The 21,462-nt window shown below is 38.0% G+C and overlaps 2 long non-coding RNA genes across 2 annotated transcripts in view; both read left to right on the top strand.

Moving 5' to 3' along the window:
• The window catches only part of LOC131947205 (uncharacterized), a 30,560-nt gene extending 15,956 nt beyond the window's left edge, over positions 1 to 14,604 (top strand). The window contains exon 3 of the long non-coding RNA XR_009387847.1: positions 14,516 to 14,604. This is a non-coding gene — a long non-coding RNA (uncharacterized LOC131947205). The remainder of the gene's footprint in view (positions 1 to 14,515) is intronic.
• A 330-nt stretch (positions 14,605 to 14,934) lies between these two features.
• LOC131947203 (uncharacterized) lies at positions 14,935 to 16,743 on the top strand. Its single transcript, XR_009387846.1, has 3 exons — positions 14,935 to 15,129; positions 15,276 to 15,500; positions 16,368 to 16,743. It is a non-coding gene; the product is annotated as an uncharacterized LOC131947203 (long non-coding RNA).
• The last annotated feature ends 4,719 nt before the right edge of the window (positions 16,744 to 21,462 follow it).

Genomic DNA, 21,462 nt, shown 5'->3' with positions numbered 1-21,462 from the left:
ATGCATTTATTAAAACCCATGTAACGTGGTAAATACATTTTTTAAAAGTCTGTGGTGTCTAGCCTTAAAATTTAAAAAATTAAAGGCTTTGAATTCTTATTAAAAATGTGTAAGTAGTTCCTAACCATAGGCTGATTAGAATGGAAGAAGTTACTTAGGCATTATTTCTATATTTGCCTGCCAACGCCCAGTATAACTCACAATTTTTAAGTAGAAGCATCGATGGTCAGCAAAATAAGGGATAGTAAATAGCCCTTACCTGACAATCCGCTCCTTCGCTAGGTCCTATTTGTGGTTCTACAATCTGCTGATTACGCGGCGTGACTTCTGACGCAAATAACTAAGCTATGGGACGACTAGATCTCAAGTCGCTTAAGTAGAAATTTTGGGTTTTAATTATATTTCTAGAACTATCATCGGCTCCTAAGACCAGATCTCCTTCCACTTCCTTCAGTATGTGACTACAAACTATAGTGTTGGGGTACACTTTTGTAAGTAATGTGTGACATCAGCCTTCCCCAATACAGTGGCACTAACTGGTACGCAGCACTGTCGGTGCTCGCCTGTTTGCAGTACAAGTATAAAAATGTGTCCTGTTCACAGCTGCAGGTAGACGTTGTAGGTGGATTTAAATAATATTGGGAGTGGTTAGGCCAGGAGATTGCGGAGCATAAAGGAACACACTAGCTTTAAACTGTTGTGTTGTCTGTCGTGGTGTTTTTGATAAATTGTTGAATCAAATATTTAACATTTGTTTTCATAACTTATTATATGCTGGTGCTAAAATCTAGTATGATTACAAAAAGAAATAAACCAGGAGTGATCTCCCCTAAACTTTCTCGAATATTCATATATGAAACAAATAGGGGTTGGCAACTCGGGATATAGGCACGACTTTTAATCCATTTTAATACTTAACCTTTTATAAATAGAATAAAATCTTGTATAAAAAAAGAATTGCACACCAAGTGAACGCCAAATAAAGATGTTCATAATAGTGCGCAATATTATTAGTACTTTATAAATTTACATGCGTTTTTTGAGAAATCGGAAATAGCGTAAATTACTACTTCCGGTCAACGGAAATTACTCAAAATTTTACAGAAGGTAGAGAATTAGATCTTTTACTTACATGTGAAATTTCATTTATCTATCTGAAATAGTACTCAAGTTATAGGCTTTTGAAAAATTCAAAGTAGCAAACGTACACTTCCGGTTATCGGAAATCGCTCAAAAGGTTGATTAGGATCTACGATTTTGATAAAATACTTATATATGAAATTTCATCAACCTAGCTGTAACGGTACTCAAGTTATCGTGTTTACACACACACAGACACACAAACAGACACACAGACATACGGACAAGATTGCAAAAATATGTTTTTCCGAATCAGTGAGGTGTAAAACGTCGAGATTTGTAAAAATCTTTTTTTTGCACGATTACAATACTTTCTCTATACTTCGTATATACCAGAAAGTAATAAATATATTGTCATCATAACTGTTAAATATTCCAGCATAATGAAAGTTTTTGAAATCTGATTTGGTATAAAATCACGCTTTTCAATCTAATAGAAAAGGTAAATCTAATAGGTGAAACATTCTGAATAATGGCCTGCATATATCTAAAATATTGGTTTTGCAGTTCACATCATTCATTTATAATTAGCTGACTGTTTTTAGACGTTCTGCCCAAGGGCGCGAGGGGGAGGATGTGAAAGGGCTTCGCCCCTGCCAGAAGAAATGCATGAAAGAAACTCTGCATGCAAACATCTTTTAAGATGAGACAAAAATGTTTTTTTTCATTCAATGTTTACTCGAGAATGACGTCATATTATTGTGCGAACTTTACCGGCTTTAGAAAATTTCCTACTATATTTTTCATGTGACGTCACGTTTCGTTTTTCGTATTACTATCAATGTTTTTTACTCTGCTTGTGTTTTAACTATGGTAAAAGCGTTCCCAATAGATACATAGATAGATAAAAACATAGATACATACACGGACAGCGAAACTATTATTATAGATTAATTTAGCGCGAAAATAAAATACGTAACTAAATTCAACAATCCCTTAATAATTTCGACACAAGAAGTGACGGAACTAGAAAAAAAAAGGGCTACCCCGCAGACATTTATTAGGGTCCCATATATATATATATATATATATATATATATATATATATATATATATATATATATATATATATATATATATATATATATATATATGGTTCCATGACAAATGATCTCAGGACAAATGATCTCAGACAAAATATCACAGACAAAATATCTCACGGACAAATGATCTCACGGACAAAAGATACCAGGACAAAATATATCAGGACAAATGATATAATGGACAAGTGATCTCAGACAAAATATCTCAGACAAAATATCTCACAGCAAAATTTTAATAATATGTACAATGATTTTTAGTTGATTTGAACTTTTTTTTATTGACTGTCAATATGGTTTTGTTTACTCTTTTTACGCATAATAATTGATTGTTATAAAAATAAATTTGTTAACAAAACTTTACAAACAAATGTGAATGGGTCTTAAGGTTCGTAACTTAAAACTGTTGTTATTACTGCAGCATCAACACAAAAATAAAGTTTACGTTACTTTGCTGGCAGGTACATCGTTATGATCACACATTTCCAATACTATGTGATCATGTATTGTGTGAACTTTCGCTGTAGCCTACGTGTTCTTACTTGACATTTCCAAATCTCTTTGGCTGCTGCTCTACTTATGGCTTTTATAAACAGAAATTCATTAGAAACTAATGCCATATACCCTATTTGCGAGGTAACGAAAGAGGCCTTAGCTGAGTTATCACCACTAATACTGCTTTGTTAGCATGCACACCATGTCGTTTAAATAAGCATTTGTCACCTGATCACTAAGGTGTGACCGACGCATAACAATTGACATCGGATGCTAGGGCGGATGTCTTTCCCTTAAGGCATGTCTCTGCCATCAAAGCTGGCTGCCACCTTGATACAAAGTTGTGTCTTTATTGTTATTTCATTCCCTTAGATCTAGTTTCGTCCACCTGACGTGGTAGGATTGTCTCACGTTTGTCAAGCCAACCTACGCTGTCTATCGAAACAAACTCTTTAATCTTCGCATTCTTTATTAGGAATCTCGATTTTAAAATGCTTAGTACAATATGGCAAATATATACGGCAAACATTTCGTACAATTATTATATAGGCCTATAAACAATATTAAACATAGTAAACAAAACCATATGACAGTCAATAAAAAAAAACTGTTCAGATCAACTAAAATCATCCAATACACTTTAGAAATTTTGCTGTGAGATATTTTGTCTGAGATATTTTGTCTGAGATCATTTGTCCGTGGTATCTTTTGTCCTGATATATTTTATCCTGGTATCTTTTGTCCGTGAGATCATTTGTCCTTGAGATAATTTGTCCTGAGATATTTTGTCAGAGATCATTTGTCCTGAGATCATTTGTCCTGTCACCGTATATATATATATATATATATATATATATATATATATATATATATATATATACACGAAAATACGAATACGAAAACACGAACATATATATATATATATACGAAAATACGAACACGAAAATACGAACCTAGATTACTCATTTCGGTCTTAAAAATTCTTATCTTTTTTGAAAAAAAAATTAACAAGTTACAACAACACGTCATTTGTGCCATTAGTCTGTTTGAAAATCTCCGTTACAAATATATGTCTGCCATAATGGTTCCTAAAAGCAAGTCAGTCTAAAAAATATGAAGCATGAAAGCTTTGAATATGTAATTGTTTCTCGCATTATATTTATTTATATTATAAGTTTTAATTTTTTTATACTATTTCATTCTTTATTATGTATTTAAAAAAATAATAATTAAGAGAAGTAATTGCTTTTTAATTCGTTTAATGCAAATCTAATAAAAAGTGCTTAATTAAGAGCACACATATTGACTAATTAAAATAAGGGAAATAAGTAATGGAAGTGTTTTAAACGTTTGCCTATCTCTCACACTCCAACTCATGTATATATATATATATATTTTTTTTTCTTTTACGCAACAGCGTGCTTTAGCTATTGTAGAACCTAAACATCGCTACTGTAGTAGATCTGTTTTTTTTTACAAAATGAATATCAAGGTGCTAGTGGCTTAGTTGTTGGGGCGCTAGTATGTACACACTATCACAAACACGCCCCGGTTAACGCTGATGGTGAAAGAAACACCCCTCGGTGACGGCCTAGGAGTCAGAGGCTCCACGGGGCTGTTGAGACACGGTCACCAGCGGAGGCCCCTAATGCAGCGAGATTGATGATTCAAGTAGTACACCTATCCCCCTGTGCAGGACACCATGCGGTGGACTTTGATTTATTTTGAAATGAATTTTGCCGACAACAGCGTGTGTTTATTAGAAAGAGGACTAGGGATGGTGTCTATAGAATCAAGGTAATCCATCCACAGCTGAAGTATTCTTATTAAAAAAAACAACCATCAAGTCATAAAATCGAAGAAAATTATTTTAACACTATAAAAAAAATTATTATGGTCGGCTGTGCCCCCCCCCCCCCCCCCACCCCGCATTGCGTTGTCTGGCGGCACTGTAGTACCGCCCCTGGACACAAGCCAATAGCTGTAGCTTAACGTAAAAAAGTAATCATTTTTGGGTTCCATGATGGGGAGGGGTAGGGGGGGGGGTTATAACCCTCCCCCTCCTGCCTACGTCACTCTCAGCACTCAACAGTGTGGTTACAGATTAGACAGAAACGACAGTTACGCAATTTGGACTTAGCTCGACAGTGAAAACACGTCTTGTCTAAATGTCACGACATCAAAAGAAAAGTCGCGTAAAAAAGTACGCTTGGACACCATTTTTTTTATAGGGTTGGGGTTGCGGGATTGGTCTGTGGGGGATGGGGGTTAGGTGAAAGATACCTATTTATTTAAGCCATCGGGTGCCCGTGTGCCACATTTAAGTATTAGTCGCGTTTCAGTGTTTAGGCGGTTTTTAAAATTGTGGCAAAACCGAGCGGCGGTTACACAAAAGTAATTTTTTATGTCATGTCCACTCTTGTTAAAGTGTTTGGCCACAGGAAGACTGTCTTCATTGTTGATTGAACACAGGTGTTGGCTAACCCTGTCCGACAATCGTTTCAGATTAAACCCTAACTATTGACTTATATATATATATATATATATATATATATATATATATATATATATATATATATATATATATATATATCACACTAACCCATGTAGGCACAGTGTACATGAGTAAACAGACACTAGCTATTGAATATACAAACAAACTTACTGCTCAGAAATTCCTTACTTACATGACATTTAAACTTTCTTACTTAGCCTCATTGACATACAAAACAACTCCCTAAATCGCATTCGGCACGTAGCCATAAACGGTATATATAACCTGTGTGGACAGGTAGAGGAGGGGTGGTTTAAATGCGTGGAGATACACTAGTAGTAGTTATGAAATTGAATAAATACACTTCCGTGATTCATCTTGCCGAATAAAAAGCCAGATAACAAAGCAGTTTAAAAAAAATTATGAAGAGTTAATTTTCAAGTGAGACAATTTTCTAGAATTTAAAAAAAAGTTTTTTTGTCGTTGTTTTAATTGCTTTTCTCTGGAGACTAATGGTCTTTGCACGTTTTAGATACGTTTAGAACAGTATACATAGGCCTACTTAGTATACTATCCTTCTATCTATCAAGTGTTTCTTTCAGATATTTCCCCGTAGGGTTGAAGGTAGTAGCCCTTCGGATAAAATCCAACCTCGGCATATGAATGGATATTGTGCTCAAAACTATGCCCAGGCGCCTTTACTTTCCCTAACGTGAGTTAGGTACCCATCAGAGCTGGGTTGACTCAGGGACGATCTACTGAATTGAACCCAGATTCGAATTCGAGACTATCTGGTATGCAGTCTAAAGCTCTACCACTCGGCCACGCCGTTCCATGTCTCTGATGAAATCCAGCATTTTTCTCTTTCTGATTTTAATTAATAATACAAAAAAAACAACATTTGACAACTGATTTTTAAACAAACTTCATTGTTTTATTGAAAAGTAATAATTTTGTTACCTTCCTCGTAAAATCACCTTTCATATTTATTGCTTAATTTTTTTTTAAAGAAGCAAACAATTTGTTTTTAATTGGTGAAGATAAGAAAACTAACGTTAATTTATTGCTTATTTGTTTACAATGTATTCTAAAAGCAATCAAATACAAAAGGTTACAGATTACAAAGGTAGGAGTACAATTTTAATATAAAACAGAATGTATCAATGTTCTATTAAATATATTTCGAAAACATACCCTTAATCAAACTGATAATTTACGCTAATCCTCCTGATGAATTACTAGAAAGAAAATTTATATACTCAAAATATTCATGAAAAAAATGTTGTTTTGGTCGGATTTGCGTTCTCCTGAAAAGCCAAGACCACTGTATTGCGGGGTGTGGCGGTATAGTAGTTCCATCCCTGACACACACACAAACACACACAAATTCACACCAACATAATAATTTACAGATAAATATATTTTTAAATCTCTCTCTTTCTCTCTCTCTCTCTCTCTCTCTCTCTCTCTCTCTCTATATATATATATATATATATATATATATATATATATATATATATATATATATATATATATATATTCATAAACACTTTAAAGATCGTCTGTTAAATGTTTAGCCGTGCTTGAATCATCATCCATCTCCTTGGTGATACGCGTCCATGGCCAACGCTTTGTCCTGTACAAATATACACAGAAGACAGAGAAGGCTATGATGATAATAGCTGTGCAACTTCCGAGAGAGTAGAGCAGGCTGTTTCTCCAGTAGGCTGTATTGGTGGATGTTGTTGGTTGTAGAGTTGATGTAGTGATGTTGTCAGCACTTTTATTTACAGCTGTTAGTCCATGTCGGACTTTGTGGACGTCAGCTGTCTTGGCTGTTGGGATTTATAAAACAGCAGTTAGCAATATGTACATCTAATGTAAAACTATTCCTGTATACCCAACCCATCCCTTGAAAAAGGTTTGTCAAACCCGATTGCGATGCCCTAAATCTACTTTAGCGGTCGAAAAGCCTCATTTAATCTATCATTCAACTTTCATTCATACAACTTTTAATGGAGATGTTGAAATGAGTTTGAAGGTTGGTTTAATTCTTAACTATCACTGTAGCCAAGGCACTTACCCAATGCATTTTGATTGATGTGTGTAGAACCATTACCACGACCTTGACATTGGAAACGACCTTCCACCATGAGAGCGACCATGCCTGGACGTTCACAACACACAGCGTCGTGGGTTCTGGAACATTTTTGTATCTCGTAAGGACGTGTGACATCGTCTGAGCAGTGTTGACATGGGTCACATTCCCCTGGGGAAGTTCTGGGATGGCTGTCTGGAACATGAAAGTACCCAGAGATACAGCCAATCTCTGCTTGGTGAGTGCTGTTGCAGGCTTGTGTTATAGTCATCCTCATGTGTTTAATGGTCCACTCAGTGAAGCAGAGGAAGCAAGCAGTGTGGGTGTGGTTGTCGTCTGGCATGAACGTGTCACTGTGGCAGGGTCGACAGGTGTGGTTCAGGTATTCTCCCCTCTGGCACCTGACGTTCATGTCCGCCGAACACGCTACCACATAAATCAACGCTAGAGCTGCCACTACTAAACTCATCGTGGTCGATCTGAAAAACAGACAGAATATCAAACCGAAATTTTTGGCCTATCGTAGAATAATGTGACATGCGCATTTCTATACACCCACGCACATACATAGGCCTACTTACCTGCGATCAAAAATACACTTATGTGTTGTGCAGTTTCTAGCACATATACATTACGTGTTTTGTTTTTGTTTTAAATACATTGCTACTTTACACAAGGTTGCCAATATGTTGTCTCAATAATAACCGATTTCTCACTACAACTTCAAATGTTAATTTACCACTTACGTTATGACGAAAGTGATCTCTATTATTTAAACTAAACTTGAAATGTGCGTCTCTATTTTGGGAACAGGAGTAAATAACATTATATATAGAAACAATAAAATAATCAATTAAAACTTTGCGCATTTACATGTAATTAAAAACTGACGGCATGCCTATCAACAGATAGCTAGAGTATATATATATATATATATATATATATATATATATATATATATATATATATATATATATATATATATATATATATATATATACTAGTTGCATCCCGTGCTCCGCCACGGTAAATCTTTTTTAAATGTACCAACTTGGGAACAGAACAAAACTAAACACAACACAAACGAACGCAAAAAAAAACAAAAAAAAAACGAAAAAACAAACACAACACTCATAACATAAACACAATTTAAATGCAATCATAAAGGCATATTGCTCACAGTCTAGCCCGTAGCGCCAAATCGCGCCCTTTCCGGTGATTTGCACCCCCCTCAAACTTTCGATTTGCACCCCTGTCCCCCCCCCCCCCCGCCCTAAAACTTTCGATTTCCACCCCCCCCCCCCCTCGCAAATTTTTTCCAACCCAATTTGGCGCCCCCTAAGGTCGGCACCCGGGGACATATGCCCTCCCCTCGCTACGCCTCTCCTATAAAACCCCTAGCTTGTCCTCAAACCGAAAGATAGAATAATAATTAGTAAACAGTATAAATAATAGGCAGTATTTAAAATATCCGTGTTTTACCTACAATATTTCACTTTATCCATTCACGCATTGTTTTTCCAGTACTTTAAATTTTAAAAATTTACAATAGAGTTTCATAACTAAAACCATTGCGCACCTAATGAACGTGATGACGCGTTTATAATAGTGCTGAATAGTTGATTAAAAATTATAAGTAATAAACAGTAGGGCCTACATTCAGTGAATAAAATAAATAAAAGATTGCCTTTTATCAATCCATGCTAATTATAATTTTCTAACAATAATTTCCTCTTACACATCCACATAATTTGCATTCACATTTTGCTAATTATATTATTGCAACACTAATTCCTTCTATGACGAACGTATATTTGCATTCACATTTTTTATTAGCGTGATTTTAATGTATTTTTAAATTACCTCCTTTGTCAAAATTAGAAAAGAGTTAAATTCATTTGATTTTTCTAACCTACAGTTATTATGTTATTAAAATGTATCCACTTTTTCTAGGAATATTAACGAAAACTATATTTGACATTGATCCTTTTAATATGTTTTAGCAATGTGCGTGTATTTAATATTCTCTTTACGTTATGCAAAATTGTACAAACAGTGGAAATTATAAAATAGCTCTATGCCGCTATATAAACAAACCCTACTCTAATACCTATAATAAGACACTGCGGTGCACTGAAAAGCACAGCATGGTGCGTAGTTTACTTTTATGGTCCCAAAATCTATAGCGATGACGGACGGACGGACGGAAGTAAGGAAGGAAGGAAGGAAGGAAGGACAGACACAGCCCGCTTATATTATAGATTATATTATAGATTATATTATAGATATATATATATTTATATATATATATATATATATATATATATATATATATATATATATATATATATATATATATATATATATAAGCAGAATAAGTAAAACTGAATTGATCGATTTTAAGATTTATAAATGAAAATAGAGCATATATAGCATTATGCAATACACGATGTAAAGTTGTCGTGAAGGCGTTCGAACACTAGCGCCAAACACACTAAATAAACATTGATCTAACAGATATCTCTATATAAATAGCATAGAAAGTAAATTGTTTAACACATTTTTAAAAAAAACTTTTTAACATTCTAGTTATAAATCTTATGTTCAATATATTCTTAACACAGACAATTTTAACCAAGAAGAACAAATAGGTGCTGTTTGTGCATCAGTACAATTATATAATATATATATATATATATATATATATATATATATATATATATATATATATATATATATATATATATATATATATATATAGTGAGATCTGTTTTAATTTAAAGATTATTTGCTTTTCAGAAATATTTACATAAAACATAAAACAATGACAATGGCATTATGATCCAAAGAATTAAATGCTCTAACATACAACCAGATTCATATATATTATATATATATATATATATATATATATATATATATATATATATATATATATATATATATATATATATATATATATATACAATATATATATAATATATACATTATTTTAATATACATTAAAAGAATGTAATTGCACATAATAAGATAGTACACACTTTCATTAAAATCATAAATCTTCAAATAAGCATTAAAACCATACAACCAGACATATACTGATTCAATAGATTAAGATAATATAACTACACACAAACTGACACTTATATTTTAAAATTAAGTACAAAAACACTGGAATACTGACACACATACATTAAAATAATATAACTATAGGCTACATAGAATAACATATTTACAGTAAATCATATTTTTAACGACACAAATCATATTGACACTTGACAGAAGCAATAACAACATGTATCCTTTGGTCTATATATTTTTATGTTCCCTTTCTAACTACATTCCTTACACAACTTCCATATAAATTGAACAATATCTCTTACCTTAAAAAGTATCTCTCCGATTGATAAGTATATATCGTGTATGTCTACTTTTATATTCGCGCAGACGGCTGATACGTCTTAGGTCTTCGGTGTACCAAACGAGCAACACCAAATTTGTCTTGTTTCATGTTCAAGAAGTTTCCTGATCTACTTTACGGCTTACGGTTCGCGTGTGAACCTTTTCTAATGTGTTTGTTTTATTATATCCGTGGTATGTAACTCCCAGTCAATCTGACCCGGCCGTTAGTCTGTATGGGGCTGTGTGTGTGTGTGTGGAGTTGGGGTGTGTGTGTCTGTGTAGGGCTGTGTGTCTGCCTGTTTGGGACTGTTTGTCTGTGTAGTGCTGTGTGTCTGTGTAGGGCTGTGTTTCTGTGTGGTGCTGTGTGTCTGTGTATGGCTGTGTGTGGGGGGCTCTGTGTGTGGGGCTGGTGTATGTGACTGTGTGGGGCTGGTGTGTGTCTGTGTGTGTCTGTGTGTCTGTGTGTGGCTGGTGTGTGTCTGTGTGGGGCTGTGTGTCTGTGTGTGGCTGGTGTGTGTCTGTATGGGGCTGTCTGTGTGGGGCTGTGTGTCTGTGTGGGGCTGTGTGTGTGTGACTGTATGGGGCTGTATGTGTGGGGCTGTGTGTGGGGCTGGTGTGTGTGACTATGTGGGGCTGTGTGTCTGTGTGGGGCTGTGTGTGTGGGGCTCTGTGTGTGGGGCTGTGTGTGTGGGGCTCTGTGTGTGGGGCTGTGTGTGTGGGGCTGTGTGTCTGTGGGGCTGATGTGTGTCAGTGTGGGGCTGTGTGTGGGGCTCTGTGTGTGGGGCTGTGTGTGTGGGGCTGTGTGTGTGGGGCTGTGTGTGTGGGGCTCTGTGTGTGGGGCTGTGTGTGTGGGGCTCTGTGTGTGGGGCTGTGTGTCTGTGGGGCTGATGTGTGTCAGTGTGGGGCTGTGTGTGGGGCTGTGTGTGGGGCTGGTGTATGTGACTGTGTGGGGCTGTGTCTGTGTGGTGTGTCTGTGTGTGGCTGCTGTGTGTGTGTGGCTGGTGTGTGTGTGGCTGGTTTGTGTGTGTCTGTGTGTGGCTGCTGTGTGTGTGTGGCTGGTGTGTGTGTGGCTGGTTTGTGTGTCTGTGTAGGGCTGGTGTGTGTGTGGGGGGCTGGTGTGTGTGTGGGGCTGGTGTGTGTGTCTGTGTGGGGCTGGTGTGTGTGGGGCTGTGTGTGTGGGGCTGTGTGTGTGGGGCTCTGTGTGTGTGGGGCTCTGTGTGTGGGGCTGTGTGTGTGGGGCTCTGTGTGTGGGGCTGTGTGTGTGGGGCTGTGTGTGTGGGGCTCTGTGTGTGGGGCTGTGTGTGTGGGGCTGTGTGTCTGTGGGGCTGATGTGTGTCAGTGTGGGGCTGTGTGTGGGGCTCTGTGTGTGGGGCTGTGTGTGTGGGGCTGTGTGTGTGGGGCTCTGTGTGTGTGGGGCTCTGTGTGTGGGGCTGTGTGTGTGGGGCTGTGTGTGTGGGGCTGTGTGTGTGGGGCTGTGTGTGTGGGGCTCTGTGTGTGGGGCTGTGTGTGTGGGGCTCTGTGTGTGGGGCTGTGTGTCTGTGGGGATGATGTGTGTCAGTGTGGGGCTGTGTGTGGGGCTCTGTGTGTGGGGCTGTGTGTGTGGGGCTCTGTGTGTGGGGCTGTGTGTCTGTGGGGCTGATGTGTGTCAGTGTGGGGCTCTGTGTGTGGGGCTGTGTGTGTGGGGCTCTGTGTGTGGGGCTGTGTGTGTGGGGCTCTGTGTGTGGGGCTGTGTGTGTGGGTGTGGCTTGTGTGTGTGTGGCTGGTTTGTGTGTGTCTGTGTGTGGCTGCTGTGTGTGTGTGGCTGGTGTGTGTGTGGCTGGTTTGTGTGTCTGTGTAGGGCTGGTGTGTGTGTGGGGGGCTGGTGTGTGTGTGGGGCTGGTGTGTGTGTCTGTGTGGGGCTGGTGTGTGTGTCTGTGTGGGGCTGGTGTGTGTGTCTGTGCGGGGCTGGTGTGTGTGACTGTGTGGGGCTGTGTCTGTGTGTGTCTGTGTGTGGCTGCTGTGTGTGTGTGGCTGGTGTGTGTGTGGCTGGTTTGTGTGTGTCTGTGTGTGGCTGCTGTGTGTGTGTGGCTGGTGTGTGTGTGGCTTGTTTGTGTGTCTGTGTAGGGCTGGTTTGTGTGTGGGGGCTGGTGTGTGTGTGGGGCTGGTGTGTGTGTCTGTGTGGGGCTGGTGTGTGTGTGTGTGTGTGTAGTGTGTGTGTCTGTGTTGGGCTGGTGTGTATGTGTGGGTCTGGTGTGTATGCCTGTGTGGGGCTTGTGTATGTGTGTATTCGGGGCTGGTGTGTTAATGGGGGGAGGGGGGTGGTGATTGTTTATGTGTCTGTGTGAGACTGGTGTGTGTGTTTGTGTGTGTGTGAAAAGCGTTTGAAGAGAGACATATGTGTGTGTGACTGTGTGGGGCTGGTGTGTGTGTGTGTGGGGGGTGCTGGTGTGTATGTGTGTGGGGCCGGTGTGTGTGTGTGGCTGATGTGTATGTGTGTGGGGCTGTGTGTCTGTGTGAGGCTGGTGTGTGTGTGTGGCTGGTGTGTGTGGCTGGTTTGTGTGTTTGTGTGGACTGGTGTGTGTCTGTGTGGGGCTGGTGTGTGTGACTGTGTGGGCTGGTGTGTGTATGTGTGGGGATGGTGTGTGTGTGACTGTGTGGGGCTGTGTGTCTGTGTGGGCTGGTGTGTGTCTGTGTGGGCTGGTGTGTGTATGTGTGGGGATGGTGTGTGTGTGTGTCTGTGTGGGGATGGTTTGTGTGTCTGTGTGGGCTGGTGTGTGTATGTGTGGGGATGGTGTGTGTGCGTGACTGTGTGGGGCTGTGTGTCTGTGTGGGCTGGTGTGTGACTGTGTGGGCTGGTGTGTGTATGTGTGGGGATGGTGTGTGTGTGTCTGTGTGGGGCTGGTTTGTGTGTCTGTGTGGGCTGGTGTGTGTATGTGTGGGGATGGTGTGTGTGTGACTGTGTGGGGCTGTGTGTCTGTGTGGGCTGGTGTGTGTATGTGTGGGGATGGTGTGTGTGTGACTGTGGGGGGCTGTGTGTCTGTGTGGGGCTGGTGTGTGTGACTGTGTGGGGCTGTGTGTCTGTGTGGGGTGGTGTGTCTGTGTGGGGCAGGTGTGTGTGACTGTGTGGGGCTGTGTGTCTGTGTATGGCTGATGTGTGTGTGTGGGGCTGGTGTGTGTCTGTGTGGGGCTGTGTGTCTGTGTGGGGTGGTGTGTGTGTGTTGGTCTGGTGTGTATGCCTGTGTGGGGCTTGTGTATGTGTGTTAATGGTGGAGGGGGGTGGTGTTTGTTTATGTGTCTGTGTGAGACTGGTGTCTGTGTGTGTGTGTGTCTGTGTGTGCGTGTGTGAAAAGCGTTTGAAGAGAGACATATATCTCTTAATAAATTCCCCCCGATCTTTACTATTAACCTATTGATTTAAAATACGATTACATAATTCTCCCTTTTTTTTTTAGACAAATTATCTGCAAATCTGTTCACTCCCTTCTTCCTATCTGTAAAAATGTATATTCATCCCCTATCGTTTACAAAAAAATATCAGTAACAGATGACATGCTATGTTTGTAGTACTGAGCTAACTACAGCTACTCCAGTTACACATAGTTCTCGTGCGGGGGAGAGGGGGGTGGTGCTCTGGATTTTGCTCAATCGATACTTGATAGCATATTCATCTGTTTTGAAAAAACTAGCAAGTATTTAATAACCTTTTTAAAGCTTAGTTAACTATCAAATTTACTAATCTTTAAAGTTTTGTCATTTCCTACCCAATGTTATACAATGTAGAAATAATTTTTATCCATGTGTAGCATCTACAATTTACACTCTATTTAACACTAATTAAAACAATGCTCTTTTTTTTATATCGATTAGGGGCGATCACCCTTTCGAACCTGGAGGTCTATTGTGCAGTAGATTAAGTAGAGTTCATCTTTTCCAATGACCACGGCGTATGAAGAGGAAACAAAAGTGAATATTTAAACGTTTTTTATTTTAGTCTCTCATTATTGTATTTTTAGTAATGTAATTGCTCATCTTTTTTTAAATTAAAACTCTTAATGTGTTTTATCGAGAAAAATATTAAATCTTACAACCACAGTACCATAATTACATAGAAAAATGAGAAAATTTTCTATTTCTAAGATTGTATACCCAGTAGTCCAAAACTCCGTTGTAATAACTGTATAAACCAACTACACAGTATCTCATACTCCATTTGTTTACATAAAATATAGAAGTTTAAAATATTTTCCTAAGATATCAACTGAACAAACAGAAACCAATGGAATGGCTGACAGCGCACTTCACTGCTAAACACTTGCACTATCTACTGAAAGAAAATGACCAAGTTCAATACACCAACCATTGGAGACGGAAATTGAGCGAGTATTGCAACCACTAGAAGAAACTAACGAAGTAGTAATATAAATGTTCTCAGGAAATGACAAAGTGCAACGAATCAGTCATTGACCATTATACAGTACTGTGTAAGTTAAAACTTTTTGTTTAGATAAAATGTACCTAAAAGTTTGGCAGCAGAGAAAAAAAATGAATTGAGTTAGAGCAAAAGGTACGTTAAATAAAATTTTTGAATACATATAACAAATTTTTGTAATCTCATCTTCTTTTTTAGCAGACAAAAAAGTAGATGACACACTGGACAGGTAAATCATGGCGTAAGAGACTGATGTGAGCACGTATGTCAGCATTCTATCATCGCTTGACCAAGATTTTACACCATCGGTCGTCAAGTAATCAGACATGTGGCAACAACATAACCCAACAAACAAAACTTGATGGCCAAAAGCTACCGGTATACAAGCCAGACCAACAAACACTAGTTGCCTCATATCAATTAGTAAGGGGAAATAATACTTATATTTACTCTAAGATAAAACTTGTGAACAGTTGTTTCCCTTAAATCGTTTTTCAACTCGTTACAACGAATTTTTTTCTCATTTTCTTCAACACAAGTTGCTTGTGTGGGATTTTTTTCCTGTTAAGCATAAACCCAAAAAATGTGATAAAAATAAAAGCTAATTAAAATACAGAACATGAAAGAAAATTAAGAGTTTACGAGAAAAAACATACTCATTTTAATTTAATATCTTTTAATCTAATAAAAAGTGAATATACATATACATATACACACACACACACATATATATATATATATATATATATATATATATATATATATATATATATATATATATGTGTGTGTGTATATATGTACTCTAGACTGTATTCAGATATAACATTCAGAATTACTTTCTGATTAGAAGAATTTCATTAAGTAGAGAAATGAACACAATTTTCAAAATATCGCCTTTAATACTCTCAAAACATATATTAACACAGTTAACTTTAAATATTTTTCTAAATACACGATTTAGTTACCAACAATGTTGTGCATTTGACAATCTTTACTTTAATACCTATTTTTATGTAACAACACTTTTTTATTTTTTTATTTTTTTTCAAATAAGCTTTATTGAAGGGAAACAGTTCCAACACGTTTATTTATTTTGAATAAAATGTCTTAAGCATTATATTTTGTGTTTAAGATCCATTGCGTAATCATTTTTCAATAGAATTTAAAAAAAAATTCTTCAAAATGTAAATTATTAAAACAGAAATAAAAGTGTAGAAAATGAAGATAAAAAAATAAGATAACAAAGAAAGAATAATACAAATTAGAACATTTTTTCTCTCATCTTTTCAGTATAAAACAGGTATAACATCAGCTACAGTGAAGGTTAGATAAATACCTAGCCGTAGATGGCGACATACCCTTAAGTGGGGGATTGAATCATAAAGTGGAGAGCTGTGATATTCACTGGTCTAACATGGGAGCTGTGATATTCACTGGTCTAACATGGGAGCTGTGATATTCACTGGTCTAACATGAGAGCTGTGATATTCACTGGTCTAACATGAGAGCTGTGATATTCACTGGTCTAACATGGGAGCTGTGATATTCACTGGTCTAACATGAGAGCTGTGATATTCACTGGTCTAACATGGGAGCTGTGATATTCACTGGTCTAACATGGGAGCTGTGATATTCACTGAACCACCATGGGAGCTGTGATATTCAACATGGGAGCTGTGATATTCACTGGTCTAACATGAGAGCTGTGATATTCACTGGTCTAACATGGGAGCTGTGATATTCACTGGTCTAACATGGGAGCTGTGATATTCACTGAACCACCATGGGAGCTGTGATGTTCGATATGTTCGACCAGTGAATGTCAAAGCTCACGTGTTGGACCAGTGAATATCACCTTAAAATTTTATAGATATCTATGCCATGATTCATTTCATTCAATCACTTTTTTCTTGTTTTGTTTTGATTTATTAAACTAAGATGTTTTTTTCTTTTTTTTTTCTTTTTCTGATGTTATTATTTCAGATGAATTTTTAATAAAATCATTTTGTTTTGTTTCAGCTACCATAGTTAAACAAGAATCTGCAAATGCTCATAATTGCAATAATCTTGATATATACATTTTTGGCTTTATATACAATTGTTCGGTTTGATAAATAAATAATATCTCAAAATTTGATGTATTTGGTTTTCTGACTGTGTACAAAAGATGTTAGTGTTAGTGATTGAAAGTTGAAAAGTGTTGTGTGTATAGTATTCCTAGCACCATTTGACATTAAAACAGCTGAAGCTATGTAAAAAACAACAACAAAAAACTAAAAATAAAACAATCTAGGAATGCTGTTTCTCTTAGCTGAGCACGTATTTGGACAAGAACTTAATTGTTTACCAGAGAATATTGGGACCCAGTTTGTACTCCCGGCAAAAAGTGCCTATGGTTAATATTATTAAGTTAAAGAAAAGTATCAAACAAACAGGATAATATTAATAATAAATACCTCCACACTAGAGAAGTATAGAACTCAAATCAACGTTGGTGTTGCTAATTTCTACACTGGCCATAATTGGGCTTCATTGACTTTTGCAGAGGTAGGCAACTGTTTTGTTTAACTTTAGATGTCGACTAAATAAAGAAAAAAACTGACACGCCAATACCAAAATCAAGAGCTTGTAAAGTTCGTGTTTGCTAAACCGAGAAGTCCTGAGTTCAATCTCCCGTGTAGATGAGGCTTTATAGTTGGGGATAGCAACCCTTCTTGGGAATACAACACTTGTTCTTGGATTTAAAAAGGATAAGAAAAGATATCCAGAAAGAAAAGCAGCTGAACGAATAAGAAAAAGGCTGGATATATTCGGTACAAACTGTACAATTTTAAGAGACACACAGTTCAAACTACACATGCACTTCAATGACAAAGTTCAGTGAAGCCATTATGTTGATTTTCACCGAATGAAGGACAACGATATTGTTATCTCATGCAAAGTTAAGGTTTATTGTCTTAAAGACATTATCGTGGATTGATTTAGTCTAAGACTTCCAAGAAGTTGGTAAAAGCTCTATCCTCCGTGTTAAATAAGCCGGCAACGATGGCTCTTCTTATTTCTCTTGTCTTTGATGTTGCTTTCAAGAACTTGCATGAGCTTCGATTACCCATATAAGGCTACAAAGTTTGGAATCTTGGCTTTCTTATAGTGGACCTGGCTACAGGACATTAACCGCCCCCTTGTCAATACCCCCCACCCCGGAGAATTACCCCCCCCCCCCCCCCCCCCCCCACCGGCCTCAAGTTATGTTCCTACCTCAAACTCTACACCTATATATTTCCTTAATCCTAACCGATAAAAAAATGACCAAACCCTAAGCATTCACCTCAGCCTAAAACTTAACACAAAACCAAAACTCTAGTCATAGGTTTTAGCCTAACCTTGACCATAACACTAACTCTAACCCTAAATCTAACCCTAGCCATAACCATAACGTAAGCCATAACGCTAACCCTAACCTTAGCGTTAACGCTAACCCTAGCCCAAACCCTAACCCTGACTCTAACTCTAGCCCTCACCCTAACACTAGCTATAACGCCAACCCTAGCCCTAACGCTAACCCTAATCATAGACCAAACCATAACCCTAGTCATAACCTTAACCCTAGCCCTAACGCTAAACCTAGCCCTAACCCTAGCCCTGACCCTAACTCTAACCCTAGCCATAGCCCTAACCCTAACGCTAACGCTAACCCTAGCCCTAACCTAAACCATAACCTAACCCTATCTGTACTTTAAGAGCTGTGTCCGTGGGGGGGGGGGGGGGAAGGGGAGGGATGATGTCCTCAAGGGCGGGGGGTTAATTAGGTGGGTAATGTCGGGGGAGGGGAGGGGGAAACTAATAATCTGTAAGTCCTACTTTTGACTTTATTTGATTAACACAATGTCGTCACACATTATGTAAAAGCAAATAAGCAATGTTTTTATTATTATTTGCATCCTTAAAAAATGCAAAATAAATGCTACACCATTACCCTCTTTCCCCTCGTTATACATCGTCACATAAAGCCACCGCCCACAATGATGGTGACCTCAATATACAATCATAAAGTGGTCATCCATTAACGACGACTCACTCTTCAGACGCTTTGCACCCAACCCCCCTTCTCTAATTGTAACACATTTTTACAAAAAAGCCAGATCTTCCCACCCCCTCCCGTCTTTAAAAACACCACACCTCAACACATAACTCACTTCGCCCTCCCCCAGAAACTGCATTTTTTTGTTTGCTAGATTTTTTTCTATAATATGTACGGACCTCGATAAACATTGAGTTAATCAATGAATTAATACCGAAAGCAATATTTTAAAGCCCGAAATAACGGATGAAAGCAAAAATGTGTCGTAAGACTTTCTGATCATCCCTTCCCATAAATAAAAAAAAGCCTGAATCCCCTTTAATACTAAAGGAGAGTATGGACGTTGATGGAGGATCACAAAGTTAAAAATTAAAACAGTGCAAAATTTCAGGAAAACATGTTACATATTTTCCTTAGGTATAAAAAAGGTATTTACAATGTGTTTTATATTTTATATTAAACCAGCGTACCCGCCCCGCGCGTTACTGCGGTCTCAGAAGACAGATTGATGCAATATTTTAAGAGGATTCTATAAATACATTAGCAATCACGTATTTTTTTTACGCTTGACCTTGATTTCTAAATCTGAACAATTTAAATGTAAACAAAGCCGGTGTTTTATTGCTTTCATCATAGTTGTTGAGGCGCAAATTCTACCGCACACAGTAGCCCATCGTATCCATAATGTATCGCACTCCGTTACGAACGTAGGCGCAATAGTGTTTATGAGGGACCCACACAGGGGCGCTGGAATACGCCAACGGTGTAGTTTCATCCCTGTGCAGGATGCCCAATCGTATTCTGTTCCCAGGCGACTAACGACGACACTTTTTTCTTTTTGTCATTAAATGCAGTAGACAAAGTTTCCCTACTGTATGGCGCTCTTTAAAACTAATAGTGTTCGTCTGGAAGCCAGGGTCGCACCGTGTCAAACGACTGCTTGGGCCCAGGGGACTCCTTAGGTGCAGGGTGTTGAAAATGAGTAGTTTCCTCACCCCTTGTGCACATCGCCCAATGTACGGATCCAGGGTTCTCTGGTCACCAACCTGCACAAACGGGGCGCTACCATCCGATAATTGATTTTGGGAAATTATTGAATACCCTCTTGGGTATTTTCGACAGTTAAGCTGCACCCCCAATGTTGTCTTTTCATCGGGGCCCCACGGCCCCACTAATTGTAGTCGCGCATATGAATAAATAGTAAAACTACACTATGTGTAGCATCCGGCGCCTACATTCTTTTTAAAGAGCGACCTTCACTAGGAATACGTAATAGTGAAGTAGAACACACTTAGACGACCGCACGGGTGTCAGGGACGTAGTGGGGCGCTCTCTGGAGCCCAGGATGTCAATATTGTGTTTATTTATAATGTTGTTTATATAATGTATTTTGTCCCTAGCCCCCCTTATCTATCATTCCAAAACTTTCCATGACATAAAGTTGACCCTACTTTTACAGGAAACTAACATTTGAACTACAGAAGAAGCAAATAAACTAGATGCATAATTAATATCTACAGTCTAAAGCCAAACATCACTCGATCAGCCCTCAAGTAAATTAACATTAGAGCAGTCTTCTGTTTCCCAGGTTTTTAAAAGTGCACAACCTGAATGGTAGAAAGAGATACACACCTCACCCCCCACACACACACTTCCCCCCACTCAACCGGACTGGCGGATTTTTCAAGGTAGCGTCCCCTCTTTGCCAAGGGTCAATTTTATGTCATGGAAGGTTTTGGAATAATAGATCAGTATGTGTACGGCAGAGACACTTCTCCCACGGTCGTCCCTAGCCCCCCTGATGATGAATGTTGCTTTTTTTTTTTTTTTTTTTTTTTTTGTTCTTTCAAATTATAATTTTTATTTATATATTTTATGAATGATTCTTCCAATATCTATAACATTTACCCGTGTTTGATTTTTTGAAAGGCATCCCCTTTTTTTTTTTTTTTTTTTTTTAATACTTTTATTTGCAATAAAACAAGTACATCAACATCACATTTTTTACATAGTTTCAAATGAAAACGAAAGGTTTTGAACATGTACATAATGAATATTTGCGTGATGTCATGTATATGATTATAACAAAAATTACAAAAGATGGCAGTAAAAGGGGTGAAGGTCAAATAAACGTGTCAGAAGTCTGGGTGGGGAGTGGAAAGGATATTTTTCCGAGAATGACAAAGGGCCAGTGGAGCATTTTCAATGTAGGGAAACAAATTAAGTTGACTAGTTAAAAGAGTGTTTATTTATGTACTGGTCGCATTGAGTTTTCAAAAGGTTGCTGTGTAAAACATGAGGGGA

Source organism: Physella acuta, unplaced genomic scaffold, assembly GCF_028476545.2.
Source record: "Physella acuta isolate Inbredline_101_S28 unplaced genomic scaffold, ASM2847654v3 ptg000589l, whole genome shotgun sequence".
NCBI lineage: Eukaryota > Metazoa > Mollusca > Gastropoda > Physidae > Physella > Physella acuta.
The sequence above is the reverse complement of the archived record's forward strand: the minus strand, read 5'-3'. Positions and strand labels throughout refer to the sequence as shown.